This window comes from Ranitomeya variabilis, chromosome 3 (genome assembly GCF_051348905.1).
Source record: "Ranitomeya variabilis isolate aRanVar5 chromosome 3, aRanVar5.hap1, whole genome shotgun sequence".
Lineage (NCBI taxonomy): Eukaryota > Metazoa > Chordata > Amphibia > Anura > Dendrobatidae > Ranitomeya > Ranitomeya variabilis.
Window position 1 is genome coordinate 612,101,193 of NC_135234.1, and position 15,929 is coordinate 612,117,121.

Below are 15,929 nucleotides of genomic sequence, written 5' to 3' on the forward strand. Positions count from 1 at the left end.
TAACAAAATCTTGTATGCTTTGCACACGAGCAGCAAGCTGGTCCACACTTGTAATCAAGGTCTGGACATTCATGTCTGCAGCAAGCTCAAGCCACTCAGAGGTAAAGGGGAGAAAGAGAGGAAAAAAAAAAAAAAAATTCAGAATTTTCTTTCTTATATCCCACTTCTGCAATGCATTAAACATTCAATGTTGGCCTGGCATACTGTTATGACCCCAATAGCAGAGGGTCTCAGGAATAAATACCAAGTCTGAAAACACAAAAAACCAGCTCATAGGGCAGTGGTAACTGGGCTGACCATATATCTAATCCTAGCACCACAAATAGAAGTAGCCGGGGAACGTGCCTACGTTGGTTCTAGACGTCTCGCGCCAGCCGGAGAACTAACTAACCCTAGAAGGGAAAAGAAAGACCTTTCTTGCCTCCAGAGAAAAGACCCCAAAAGTTGGATACAAGCCCCCAACAAATAATAACGGTGAGGTAAGAGGAAAAGACAAACATAAGAATGAGCTAGGTATTTAGCAAAGAGAGGCCCACTAGCTAATAGCAGAATGTAGTAAGATGACTTATATGGTCAGCAAAAACCCTATTAAAATCTCCACGCTGGATATTCAAGAACCCCCAAACCGTCTAACGGCCTGGGGGAGAACACCAGCCCCCTAGAGCTTCCAGCAAGGTCAGAAATCACATTTAGTACAAGCTGGACAAAAATAGTAGCAAAGCAAGTAACTCAAAAAACAAAGAAGTAAGACTTAGCTTAATTTTGCAAGAGCCAGGACCAGCAGACATGAGCAACAGAAGGATCTGATTACAACGATGCCAGGCACTGGACTAAGGATCCAGGAAGTTAATATAGCGACACCCCTGGACTAACGACCCAGGTGAGTGCCAAACAGAAAAAAGACAATCCCAGAGTCATACCACTAGTGACCACAAGAGGGAGCCAAAAAGTCTAATTCACAACAGAACTCCTTCCCACTATGGGATGGCTTTACAATTAACTCTCACACTGTCTCTGTGCTTGCTGTCTGTCCTTGCCATGTTGCTGGACAAAACTTAACCTCTCACCTAGTTCTGTACAAGAGTGAAAAGGAGGACAGTGACATCTTGTGACCATCAGTTAGTACTGCGGCCCACAAGGAAATTAACACTTGTTACTACAAGAAAACATACCAGGAGCAAAACATTAATTCACATCCTACATGTTATATACGACAGTAGCATTGATATCTTCAGGGGGGAAAACAGCAGTTGGTCCACCTCCTCACATTCTCATCTACTGCTTAATTGGTCCAAAGCAGAGAGAACCCATTGACTGTGCAGTGTCAGAGTGTGGTGCCAAGGACCCACCAGTAACTTTGACTCTGAAGGCCCACTGTTCAGCTTCTTGCAAGTATTACATTGCTCTCATTCACAAATGTACCTTTGTTTCTACATATCAATAAAATGGGCGGTTTATTAAATGAATGATGAGTTACTGCCTCAGTCTGCACATAGTGAGTAAAGTGTATTGTGCGAAAAACTGCTCACATAGGGAAGTTGGGGACCCACTCCTTCACTGGGGCTCACGGGTGAATTTACTGGTTCCTCTGGGATCCAATATGAACTTGGGTTCCATTATGTTATGTTATGTTTGTTTTTAGAACAGAAAAAAAGCAACATGATGAAGTTTTTCTTCTGTTATAAAAGCAGGCACATAACAGAATCCAGGACCCAATAATAATCAATGTGATCCCTATGGTTCCATTTGTATCAGTTATGTAATTGATCTGTTTTTGACATTGTCAGCTTTCGTGAGTCCCTAAGACAAGGAAAGACAAACGGAGTGTTAAAACGCAAATGCGAACATAGCCGAAGTGCTATCTGTGGAATTCCAAACACTAATGTGCTCTCTGTCTCTCTGGAGTTATCGTTCTGCAACTCTTTTCTGCTTATTAATGAAGACTGTAACATCCAAACAGGATGCCCTTCACTCAAAAGCAAAGCGAGAGGGGTTTGTGTATCGCTTACTGCAGGAAGCCCTTCAGGATGAGACACCTCTCACAGGCCAATTGCTGGAGTGGTGAGAGGTGGAGGATGCAACTGAAACCATAAACAAACATATGTATGTTTTAACACCTTCACAGATTTGCTACCCAGAGCTGTCAGTAATTTTGTAGAATCAAATTAGCAAAGTATTTTATTTTACTATATTGCACTAAATGTCTGAGGCTTTATGTCCATTTATATACTTAGCTGCTGTAAACAACCTGTGTCTGACGCCGATATGCCCCCTAAGTAAGATTAATTCAGTATTGTTCACGCCGGTTTTTATGAATAGGCGCCATAGTTTTTTTTTCTGTGCAGGTTCTACTCTTGGCCTTTAAATACTGACCAAAATACTGAGTCATGAAAGCATCCTAACTCTGTCAGAACTGATTGGACCGTGTCAGATCAGGAAAATGGTAACACTCAGTCATTAATTTATTAATGTATTTCCAGTAGGGGCAACAGACGAACTGCACAATGCAGAGTTCCAGAATTATTATTTTCTGGAGAAAACAGACATGTCAGGAGTCCTGTCAGGTTTTCAAGTGAATCTATCACCATGACAGACTCCTTTTTGAAGTAGTGTATCAGTGTGACAGAACAGTGGGTGCTAAAAAGAAAGCACAAAAGAATGTCCTGGATCTGTGGCGACACATGGTGCATCACAAGACCCCTCTCAGTCAGTGGAGAAAGACCATGTGACCCTCCATAGTTGCTCAGGAACAGGAGTTACAGCTGCATCTCATAACCCCTGTCAGGCCTCCTGACTGGCTGAGAGGGATCATGTGATATGCCATATGACTCCACAGAACCAGGCACTTCCTCCTATTTAGCGCACGATTTGGCACTTTGAGGTTGGTTTAGTGCTATCGTGTCTCTCAATAACTCTGCATTGCAGGTATGTGTGTTCCCTCAAAGCTCTCCTCTCTCTAAGCAGAACTATATGTATACTATACTTAGTTTTAAAGGGGTTGTCCAATCGTAGAGTACAAGTCTGCAGTCACTCTATATGACTCCTCACACCGCACGCACTGCGCGCTGTGTGGCTCCTCCAGTGTCAGCAGCAGTCATGTGATATACACACTCTCGGCCATATTCTCATCAGACTGTTATCGTCCTCGCTCAATACAAGTACACGTCAATTTGGAATCAAGCCGGGAGTATGCATATTGAATACTTGCGGGCACATGACTGCCACTCCCAGCGCTGACACCGGAGAATCCTCACAGCGTGCAATGCACTCAATGTGAGGATTCACAAGTCTGCAGTCACACAGAGTGACTGAAGACTTGTATTTTAAGACTGGACAACCCCTTTAAGGCCCTTATCCACATAAAAGATAAGTAAATCAGAACTACTGATTTTGGTGGGATCTGCTGTTTCCTGGCCTCCTGGATCTCTCCTGACAGATTTCAACACGAGGTGTATTGTTCTCAGGGGAAATGAACTGCTTCCAGAGATGTGGAGCAGCTTCACCTCCTCTCACCAATGACAACACATGAAGGCTTGGCCGCGACAGGTGGGTATGTGTATGGGGGTCTAAAGGAATAGCTGTTCGGCTAACAAATATTCAAGGCATTATGTGGAGCATTGGAAATAAACGGAGAGGAAACCTTGTGTGATCACTGATCACTGATCAGTGCTGGATGAATAAGACTCTGTGCACACTGCACCAGAGCCCTACATTTAGTATACATATATGGCAGGGAAAGCTGCTATTGTGTTGCATTTATTGTGTTTTCTAGATGTATTGTCACTACATATTCTACTTTCTTGGCTTCATTTAAATTCTTTGTCCCCACTACACCCCATTTTACTCATCATTATAGTAGGTGTGCTTAAAAAGTATTAATTCATTACTAGAAATAACATTTATCAAGAGTTTTAATATGAAACATTCACTTCCTAAATAATTTTGAAGAATAAAATAAGTAAAATAAAGAATCCTAAAACACAATTACGTTTCATTAGATTGCCAGCAGCCACACATTGATCTTCTCCTTCATTGCCACCTGGTGCTAAACAGTATGTTATTCTCCTGTTTGTCTTGAAAGGTTTTCTTTGCATTTATTTGGACATTATATATGCACTCCTTAAAATTGAAATTGCAACACAGAGAAGTAAATGACATGGAATTGTAGAAATCACAGGAGTGATAGACATGTTAGTGATCTGTAAATGATTGAAAATGATAACAAAATTTACAAAACATCTAAATATATTCACTAAATGTATTCAGAGCACCTTGTGCAGAAATTCAAGCACTTACAAGCTTTGACATGCTACCAATGAGGTTATTAATGGTTGTCTGAGGAATGTTCCACCATGCCAAATGCATTTGGGCACACAAATCATCAAGATCCACTGCAGGCAGCCACCTATTCAGTTTCCTATCAATGATGACTAAATGTTCACAACTGGAGACAATTCGGAGAGGCAGCAGGCCACAGTGCCACAGTAGCATGTTTAGGCCACGCACTTTGGACAAATGGCCACACCACTGCTTCCAAGACTGATCTGTTAATGTACCTGGAATCATACCTCCCAAGTTCTGAAGATTGGAAAGAGGGACAAAGTTTGCGGCGCGCGAAGCGCGCTGCAGTAAATTTTAGGCCACGCCTCTGACCACACCCATTCATAATTAGTCACACCCATATCCACGACCCAACCACACCCATTTAGCACTGCCGATCACACTGTTTCATATACAATAATTATGAACAAAAAAATATGGCCACACAGTGCCCCATACTGTATAATGGCCACACATGATGCTCCATACTGTATGATGTCCACACATGACGCTCCATACTGTATAATGACCGCACCTGATGCTCCATACTGTATAATGAACACACATGATGCTCCATACTGTATAATGACCGCACATGATGCTCCATACTGTATAATGACCGCACATGATGCTCCATACTGTATAATGACCCCACATGATGATCCATACTGTATAATGACTGCACATGATGCTCCATACTGTATACTGGCCGCACATGATGCTCCATACTGTATAATGAACACACATGATGCTCCATACTGTATAATGGCCCCACATGATGCTCCATACTGTATAATGACTGCACATGATGCTCCATACTGTATAATGACTGCACATGATGCTCCATACTGTATAATGACTGCACATGATGCTCCATACTGTATAATGACTGCACATGATGCTCCATACTGTATAATGACCCCACATGATGATCCATACTGTATAATGACTGCACATGATGCTCCATACTGTATACTGGCCGCACATGATGCTCCATACTGTATAATGAACACACATGATGCTCCATACGGTATAATGGCCCCACATGATGCTCCATACTGTATAATGACTGCACATGATGCTCCATACTGTATAATGACTGCACATGATGCTCCATACTGTATAATGGCCACACAGTTCTCCATACTGTATAATGATCCCACATGATGCTTAATACTGTATACTGACCCCCCCTCCTGTATGTATGGCTCATATTCCCCCCCATGCATGGCTCATATTTCCCCCCACCCTATGCATGGCTCATATTTCCCCCCCACCCTATGCATGGGGCTCATATTTCCCCCCCACCCTATGCATGACTCATATTTCCCCCTCCTGTATGACGCTTGGCTCATATTCCCCCCCCGCTCCCATCTTGAATGGTGACGGCATGGCTTACCGTCCTCCTTCATCCCCCCTACCCTGTCCCCCGTCCCTCATACTTACCTGTTCTTCACCGCACGGTCATCCCTCTCGCGCTGTGTCCCGACTCCCGGCTCAGCACCTTCTTCCTGGGTGAGCGGTCATGTGCTACCGCTTATTATAGGTCATGAATATGCGCATATTCATGACCTTAAATGAGCGGTACCACGTGACCGCTCATTCAGGAGTGCTGCAGTTGAGACCATCGCTGGAGCAGGGTGAGTATTGTCTTCAAGGAGGGTGGGTGGGATGTGGGCGGGCGGGGGCAGGGGCAGGTGGGAGATGACCCAACTTTTATAAAAAAACAAAAAAAAAACAGCCACAAACCTTGCTCAGGTGCCGCCCCTTGCATTGTCACCGCCCTAGGCACGTAGTGCGGGACAACTAATGTCCCTCCCGGGATCGCGGGGCTGACTGTCAAAATCAGGACAGTCCCGCGGGATCCGGGACGGTTGGGAGGTATGCTGGAATGAGTAGGACTGGGTTCTATGATTCTATGCAGAGGCTGGACAGATATCTGTCTGAGATAGTTTAGTCAATTGTGCATTGAGCAGAGGGTTGGACACGATGACCCTGGTGGTCCCCTCCAACTCTAACATTCTATGATTCTGTGCTTCTATACATTACCTCATGAAGGCCTCTTCATGGCAAAGTCCACCACAGGAAAAATCCACAGGTCTCCAGATTACAAATGGGTAGTGCTCTGTGATCAGAAAGATACAACAAAATCCTTCATGAAGACAGTTATATTCACGGCACTTACCACATAAATCTTCATCCAAGATTTCCAGTTATTTACATAAGGTACATATAGGATATAATTTATGGGTGACAAATGAGCAGTTGTAAATTGTGTCCTGTATGTGCCTCATTTAAATAAAGAAAATCTTGGATGAAGATTTACGTGGTGAGTGATATTCATGGTGTTAAAAATAAATGCTATAAAAGAAGGAAGTAACAAAAATAAATTATTTTAAGTTGTATTATAAATAGCGCAAACTAAATCGCATTGAGGAAAGTTATAATGGATAATACCCATGGCAGTTCTATCAAAAAAGGATAGGGACATACCAGAATATTCTCACACCATTTCACTACCACCTCATCAGGGAGTGACAACTTATTCCTTCTTTAATAATAATAATAATAATAATAATCTTTATTTATATAGCGCCAACATATTCCGCAGCGCTTTACAGTTTAACAGTTTCAAACACAACAGTCATAGGTAACAATGTTAACAATACAGCAATAAAGCAAAATAAGACGACCCTGCTCGTGAGAGCTTACAATCTACAATGAGGTGGGGAGATACAAAGTACAGGTGTGTATTTACAATGATGTATTTACAATGATGGTCCAGCCATCTTCAGGGGGTGGGGGGTAGGTGAGATAGTGAATGGGCTACACACACACACACAAACATAAAATGACTGATTAGGGAACGCGATAGGCCGCTCTGAACAAATGAGTTTTGAGTGAGCGCCTAAAGCTATGCAAGTTGTGGATGGTCCTAATATCTTGGGGTAGAGCATTCCAGAGGATTGGCGCAGCACGGGAGAAGTCTTGGAGTCGGGAGTGGGAGGTACGGATTAGTGCAGAGGTTAGTCGAAAGTCGTTTGCAGAGCGCAGAGGTCGGTTAGGCCGATAGACAGAAATGAGGGAGGAGATGTAAGGGGGTGCCGCACTGTGGAGAGCTTTGTGGGTGAGAACAAGTACTTTGAATTGTATCCTGTAATGAATGGGCAGCCAGTGTAATGACTGGCGAAGAGCGGACACGTCCGAGTAACGATTAGCCAGATGGACGACCCTGGCTGCTGCATTAAGGATAGACTGGAGAGGGGAAAGTCGCGTGAGGGGGAGGCCAATTAAAAGAGAGTTACAGTAGTCCAGACGGGAGTGGATTAGGGCGACAGTGAGAGTTTTTGTTGTCTCCATGGTGAGAAGAGGGCGGATTCTAGAGATGTTCTTTAGGTGTAAGCGGCACGAGCGGGCAAGAGATTGTATGTGGGAGGTGAAGGAGAGATCGGAGTCAAACATGACACCCAGACAGCGTGCCTGCTGCCGGGGTGTTATTATGGTGCCACCCACGGAGAGGGAAATGTCAGATTTAGGGAGGTTAGTAGAAGGCGGGAGCAGAAGAAGTTCAGTTTTGGAGAGGTTGAGCTTCAGATAGAGAGCGGACATGATGTTAGAGACTGCAGACAGACAGTCAGTGGCGTTCTGTAGTACAGCGGGGGTAAGGTCAGGGGCTGATGTGTATAGTTGTGTGTCATCAGCATAAAGATGGTACTGAAAGCCAAATCTGCTGATGGTCTGTCCAATTGGGGCCGTGTAGAGGGAGAAGAGAAGGGGGCCAAGGACTGAGCCCTGAGGTACCCCGACAGTGAGAGGAAGAGGAGATGAAGTGGAGCCGGAGAACAGAACACTGAAGGAGCGTTCAGAAAGATAGGAAGAGAACCAGGAGAGTCACCTAGCTTGCGGTATTTAGAATATAATTTAAGCCTCCTAGCATTTAGCTTGTGCTATTTTCAATACAATTTATGCCAATTAGCAATTATCTATTTATGTGCACTTTATAATTTATGCAATATATTGTCACTGAATATTTATATTAATATATACATTTTTTCTATGGTATGATTGTGTATACTGGGCTACCTGAATTGTCATCTTGCTATGGAGGATATACAATTGTAACAGTGATTTTTTTTGAGTATACTATTTGTCAATATCATTTTGGACATACCCCTCCCCCACATGAGCTGTTTTTTATATTTTTGTCTTTATGTTCTTTTTATATGTAGTTTATGTATCTAAAGCAGGGAATATTTAATATATATATATTTCAGCCTTTTTTGAATACCTTCTTTTGGGTCTCTCTTCATGGTGTTGCCTACATGGTTTCGGGATAGAGACCGGAGGCTGGAATGGAGCAATAAGGGCTAGAATCGAGGTCTATCCTCTGCATATCCGGGCTTTTGCCTTGGATATGATAGCTGGAGATTGACAAGAGACCAAGTGGACAACGCCATGAAGAGGAGAACTTCAAATGAGGGAATGTCAAACCTACTACTGGGATCATGATGTAGGTTTGCATAAAGTACAGTAGCCAGACCCCTCTGGTCTTCATTCCAGGTATACTAAGGCTATGTGCCCACGTTGCGGATTCGTGTGCGGATTTTCTGCACCGTTTTTGAAAAATCCGCAGGTAAAATGCACTGCGTTTTACCTGCCAATTACCTGTAGATTTCCCGCGGGTTTCCTGCATTTTTTGTGCTGATACAACCTGCGGTTTTACACCTGAGGATTCCTATTGAGGAGCAGGTGTAAAACGCTGCGGAATCTGCACAAAGAATTGACATGTTGCGGAAAATATAACGTAGCGTTTCCGTGCGGTATTTTCCACACCATGGGCACAGCGGATTTGGTTTTCCATAGGTTTACATGGTACTGTAAACCTGATGGAAAACTGCTGCGAATCCGCAGAGGCCAATTCGCTGTGCATCCGCGGGCAAATCTGCATCGTGTGCACATAGCCTAACAATTCGGCCTTACATTGATTTGGTTGTGTCTATGGAGCCATTTTCAGCATAACAACTCCAGGCTGCATGTTGATTGTGTTACTGTGAGCAGCCTGCATTGTATAATAGTGCTACCATCGCTTGCATGCAGCTTTTCCGGACTTGTCTCCCATTGAGCACATCTGGTACATCACTAGGAGTTGGCAATTTCAAAGTGAGCTGCCAGCCACGGATCTTAATGATTTGTGTGCAAATGCATCCAGCATGGCAGAACATTCCTCAGAGAACCATTAGTAGCCTCATTAAAAAAGCACTCCCATCAAAGTTTTTATGTTCTTAATATATTGCAATTATCATATTATGAAAATCCACGCAATTATGAGCAGAGATTATAGAACAAATGTATTACATAGAGACGCACTCTTACCATAGATATATACTTAACCAACACAAACGAAGTAAGGCAGATAAGTCTCATATAATTAACATCTTTATTAATACAAAGATAAAATACCCGTATTTTCCGGCGTATAAGACGACTGGGCGTATAAGACGACCCCCCAACTTTTCCAGTTAAAATATAAAATCTTCTTAAAAGTCGGGGGTCTTCTTATACGCCGTATGTCGTCTTATAGGGCCGGTGACTAATGTGCCTTTTGGGGGGGGAGTGGTCCTGATGACGAAGAGGGGGCATCTCACAGGAAAGTGTGAGTGGAGTATCCCCCATTACCTCATTGTAGCTGCAGCATGGGGTCTCTGTGCTGGGGAGCGGCGGCGGCCACCGCCCCACAGCACAGCACCCATGCGGCACAAAGAGGAGCAGCAGCTGCCGCCTCTCCCCAGCACAGAGACCCCATGCTGCAGCTACAATGAGGTAATGGGGGATACTCCACTCACACTTTCCTGTGAGACGCCCCCTCTTCGTCATCGGGACCACTCCCCCCCACCCACCATATACACATTGGTGTCTGCACTCGGCGTACAAGACGGCACCCGGCGTATAAGACGACCCCCGACTTTTAAGAAGATTTTCAGGGGTTAAAAAGTAGTCTTATACGCCAGAAAATACAGTATATATATGATAAATCAAAGTTTTCCTAAAAATTGAACCAGTATACGCTTAGTGTATAAGATAATGCATGGTAAAGGAATAAATATAAATATGATAGTACCAGTTGGCCCGTGCGAAATTTTCGCACATTGGTTGTCGGGGGCGCAGGCAATTTCCGGAAAGCAAGCTGGTCAAATGTAAATGTATTTAATGACATTATGAACACAGACAGGTATTTATGATCACAAAATACAGTTTTAACAATATTCATAAACATGCAGTAAGGAAAAATGACCTGCAGGTGGCAGCACATGACTTCGCCTAAATAGAGCTTTGCTGAACAATGTGGACATACTTTATCCATACTCCCAACACTGTGGGTTTTAACTTTATTGTCTGGAAGTAATAAGTGAGCACAACAGTATGTCTTTGGATGTAAATGTGGGGACCACCTTGCACAGATGTCTTGTTGTAGATGCAGGAAGTAATCAGGTGGAACTAAATCAATACAGTGCTCTTGCAGTAGTGTTCTATGCTGATTCACTATCTGTTGTCTGTGCTTCTGTTGAGCCTGTCTATGGTTTTCAAGTCTTTGTTGCCTTTGTTTATGAGGTTGTAGCCTGTTTGATGTTTGCTGAGATGGTGTCTGAAGAGGTCTGGGACGTCTCGTTCGTGTTGGCCTACTTCGAGGCCTGCTCTTTATACGCCTCTTTCTAGTCATCCTCCAAAGTAATTCCAAAGCCAAAAAAATGTCAGGTCTGTGCTCCAAATGCAGCTTGAAATGTACAATAGGCAGTGCATGTTTCCAATAGAATAAGGAGTGCATGTTTCCAAATGTGTTTGCATATGTGACTTACCTGCAGTGAAGTGTGCAATCTGTTTGGATTTGTTTGTGATGTCTGTAATCAGCTTTGTGTTAGTGTGCTTTGGGGTAGTGTGGTGCCACCCACAGGTCATTTTTCCTTACTGCAGGTTTATGAAAATTAATGTTTAAACTGTATTTTGTGATCACATCGTGGATGTGTGGTTTGTTTGGCTATTTTCTTGCTGAAGGGGGCAAGTTTACCTATCAAATGGTGTATCATTTGTGTGTGGGTGCAGTATGAACGGAGATACAAGTAATCACCAAAAAAGAGTGTTTTGAAATAATATATAAGGATAGATTATGAATCCCCTCGTCAAAAGGGTTTACACTAAGACTGTCCACGGAGGACCTATATCTGCCCATGGAGGCAGGTTGTACTTACATCTGGTGATGTGTCCAGGAGAGGAAGACGTGTGAAACCTGATTCAATGGCCCTTACGCGTGTTTTACCCAAAGCTGTGTCAGGGGGCGTAGCTGCGGGTGAATCACAAGTAGGGGTGATTGAGTCAGGTCACACATGACTTCCCCTCCTGGACACATCACCTGAAGTAAGTATAACCTGTCTCCATAGGCAGATATAGGTCCTCCATGGACAGTCTTAACATAAAACCTTTAGGCTTGGGAACTCATAATGCTATCGTATTTATATTTACTGCTTTTCCATGTATTATCTTATACACTAAGTGTGTACTGGTTACATTTTTAGAAAAAATGATTTTACGTACATTGGCTGATGACTCATACAGGAAAAATTGGCCTTATGTTTCTACACAGAGCGCAGGAGGATTCAGCTAGTTAGTTTGTAGTCACGTGATGTCATAGCCCTAATGAAAAATAAGCATTAGCTGGGAAGAAGGGAAAACTATCAATTGAAAGAACACAGTGCTATATAATATATGATGTGATTGCAAAATATTAAGAGGATACAAATTTTTGATGGGAGTGCTTCTTTAAGAGCATGCCAATTCGGGTAAGAATGTATTTATGTGTGAAGTGCTCATACTCGATGCTAAATAAATCAAGATGTTTTAAAAATTAGTTTTCATTTTTTCATCATTTGCATATCATTAACATGTCTATCCATCCTGCAATTTCCATAATTCTACTAGTACTTCTTCTAATATTCTATAATTTTCCTTTTAGATGTTACAATTTCATTGTAGAGGAGTGTATTTTGTGGGAGTTGTTTTTCTCACATTTTACTACAGAATCTTTTGCTATAATTTAAGCAATTGTTCAAGTTGTTGCAAAATATAGTAATTTTATTAGCAGCAATGGTTTTATAATTATTGCTCTGATTGTCGTACAACGGAAACATATGGGTGCCATATTAAAGACAAGTGCTGGAAATCAAATTACCCTGCATGATATCTGCAGCTTTACAAATAAAAACAGACTGTAAACTACAGGAGCTGAAAAAAGAATCCCATTTGATGTAGTTATAACCAAGCTCAGAAATCTTTTACAGCTTGTAATCATTCATAAATAATGTAAATTTATACTGCTGCCTCCAATTCCAGATGCAAATTGTCATAAGGGTAGTTTGCTTTGGTAATGAACAAAGTAAATGAAATGTCGTATAGAGAGGGCAATATAAAAGCTGTCTCTGGGCCAGTCATTGGAAAACTTGATGGTGCCATGGATTTCTGAAATGTGGCACTCGCTTAGGATATCTTCAGCAACATGCAGACATTCAGCTAATCTACTACAGTATGAGGGACCTCTGAGGTCTGCTGTATGGAGCAAAGTAAGGAGAAACCTAGTCGGTCCTAGAAGATTCTAGGGGAAGCATAGCTGCCTGCATACAGAGTTAGGCCGGCGTCACACTCGGCGTAAGACAATACGGTCCGTATTTTACGGCCGTAATACGGCCGAAATACGGTGAAATGTTCCCAAAATAGTGATCCGTAGTCAGGGCTGTCCCACACGTCCAGATAATTCCGGTACCGGACAAATCGGTACCGGAGTTATCCGTGTCCGTGTGCCTGGGAACTCACGGAGGCCATACCTGCGGCACACGTGTGCCGCCCGTATGGCGAGTGGGTACCACACGGAGCGTGTGGTACCCACTCTGCATGGTGCTGAAGCTGCGCTTCATATCCTCTCTGCAGTAACGTTTGCTGCAGAGAAAATATGAAGAATAGTGTTAAAAATAAAGATTTAGGTGTCCGCCGCCCCCCCACCCCCTGTGCGCCCCCCCGCTGGTCAGAAAATACTTATCCGGGTCCCCCGTCGGCTGTCGCTCCTTCCTGGTCTGGCCGCGCCTCCTACTGTATGCGGTCACGTGGGGCCGATCAATTACAATCATGAATAGTCGGCTCCGCCCCTATGGGAGGTGGAGCCACATATTCATGATGTAAATGATCGGGCCCACGTGACCGCATACAGTAGGAGGCGCGGCCAGACCAGGAAGGAGCGAGGGAGCGGGTAAGTATTTTCTGACCAGCGGGGGGGCGCACAGGGGGTGGGGGGGCGGCGGACACCTAAATCTTTATTTTTAACACTATTCTTCATATTTTCTCTATAGCAGACGCTGCTACAGGGAAGATATGAATCGCGGCTTCAGCACCATGTGGGGGGGGACAGCGCTTACTGTAGCGCTGTCTCCTGCACGCACACGGACCCCAGACGGAGAATGTCCGTGTGAGGTGCGTGTTTTACGCGGACCCATTGACTCTATTGGGTCCGTGTAAAACGTGCGCTCCCACGAACACTGACATGTCTCCGTGTTTGGCACACGGAGACACGTTCCGCACACGGTCCGCAAAAAATCAATGACATCTGAACAGATGCATTGATTTTTATGGGTCTACGTGTGTCAGTGTCTCCGGTACGGGAGGAAACTGTCACCTCACGTACCGGAGCCACTGACGTGTGAAACCGGCCTCAGGGTGTGTCAGCGTATTTTGCGCATGGCATCCTCCGTATGTAATCCGTATGGCATCCGTACTGCGAGATTTTCGCGCAGGCTTGCAAAACCGACATCTAATGGATTTATGTGCTCAAATGTTCGGGAAAACATATATACAGTATATATATATATATATATATATGTCATTGAGACACATATATATATATTCTGTATTTAGATTTCATTCAGCGCGATATGTGTTAAAAGCCGGTAATTCAATTGCCGGCTTCTCATTTCTCCTGCACAAACCCGACAGGATATGAGTAGTGTTGAGCGATACTTTCCGATATCGGAAAGTATCGGAATCGGAAAGTATCGGCCGATACCGTCACAGTATCGGAATCCAATCCGATACCGATACCCGATCCCAATGCAAGTCAATGGGACGAAAATATCGGAATTAAAATAAACCCTTTATACACTTGTAGGTTCATTCTACATGAAGGAAAACAACTAAGAATAATGTAGGATGTATTGGGGGACGTGGCGGAGACATTAAAGGCACAGAGGTTTAGCCCAATCTAATAGAATAGCAGGATTTTTTTTTTTTTTTTATGACGTTCGGCGTTAGAAAGAATTTGACTATGTTATTTTTTTTTTTTATGTCAGATATTGATGTTTCACTACTTCCACGCCCTTCACCTTCTTTTTTACTTCTCCCACGCTTTCTTCTTCATTATCCTCATCATCAGCTTCTTTGACATCAACTTCTTCACCTTCTTCATCTTCTTCTTCATCTTCTACCTATTATTTTTTGGGTTACATTGTTCATATTCTTTTTATTTTACTATTATCTTCATCATATTCTACTTCTTCATCATATTCTTATTTGTGACAGGCATTCCCGTAGTTGTTATCTATAAAAGTTTGAAGATTACACCTTCCGTTCTGCCTGTCACAAAACAGTTACATTTGTCCGCGTTCAGTTTGGCCTGCAGCATCAGGCTTTATCCAGGGGCACCACGAGGAGGAACGGACTCACCCCCATACACTGCTTAGTCTTCTTCTGCTTATAATTTACATAATATTTTTTGCTCTGATATTTTGTGTTATGCTTAATGTCCTTCTGCTCTTTGTTCTGCAGCCTCTTGTTCTTCTGCTTCTCGGTCTTCCAGGTCGTCGTCGTCTCCAGGGTCGTCGTCTCCGGGGTCGTCGTCATCGGGGTCGTCTCCGGGGTCGTCGTCATCGGGGTGGTCTTCAGGGTCATCGTCTCCAGGGTCGTCGTCATCACGGTGGTTGTCGTCTCTGGTGTCGTCGTCATCTTAGGGGTGGTCTTCCGGGTCATCGTGTTTAGTCTCTTGAACTTGGAAATGCAGCAGAAGGTACAAGAAGGCTGAGAGAATGCCGAGAACCAGCTGATGGAACTGGAGCTCAGATGGCTACCCGAAGGTCCAAGAGCCAATGGAACGACCGAGGACCAGCTGACGTTACTGGAACCCGGTTACTAAGCAGGAGGTACCCGTGCTGAAAGCACTACCAAGGACCACCTGACGTTGGTGGAACTCAGATACCCAGAGGGAGGCACCTAAGCCAAAGGCTCTGCCCGGAACCAGCTGACGGTACTGGAACCAGGATGGGGAGCAGAAGGTACAAGAGCAAAAGACACTGCCGAGAACCAGCTGACGGTGCTGGAACCCGGATGGGTAGCCGAAGGTCCAAGAGCCAATGGAACTACCGAGGACCAGCTGACGTTACTGGAACCCGGTTACTAAGCAGGAGGTACCCGTGCCTGAAAGCACTACCAAGGACCACCTGACGTTGGTGGAACTCGGATACCAAAGGGAGGCACCTAAGCCAAAGGCTCTGCCCGGAACCAGCTGACGGTACTGGAACCAG

The 15,929-nt window shown here is 43.9% G+C and overlaps 1 protein-coding gene across 1 annotated transcript in view; it reads left to right on the plus strand.

The window, feature by feature from the left end:
- The first annotated feature begins 2,817 nt into the window (after positions 1 to 2,817).
- Positions 2,818 to 15,929, plus strand: part of CCDC122 (coiled-coil domain containing 122) — a 177,332-nt gene continuing 164,220 nt past the window's right edge. Inside the window, exon 1 of the mRNA XM_077297351.1 lies at positions 2,818 to 2,925. The gene's annotated coding sequence lies outside the window, so the exon portion shown is untranslated. The remainder of the gene's footprint in view (positions 2,926 to 15,929) is intronic.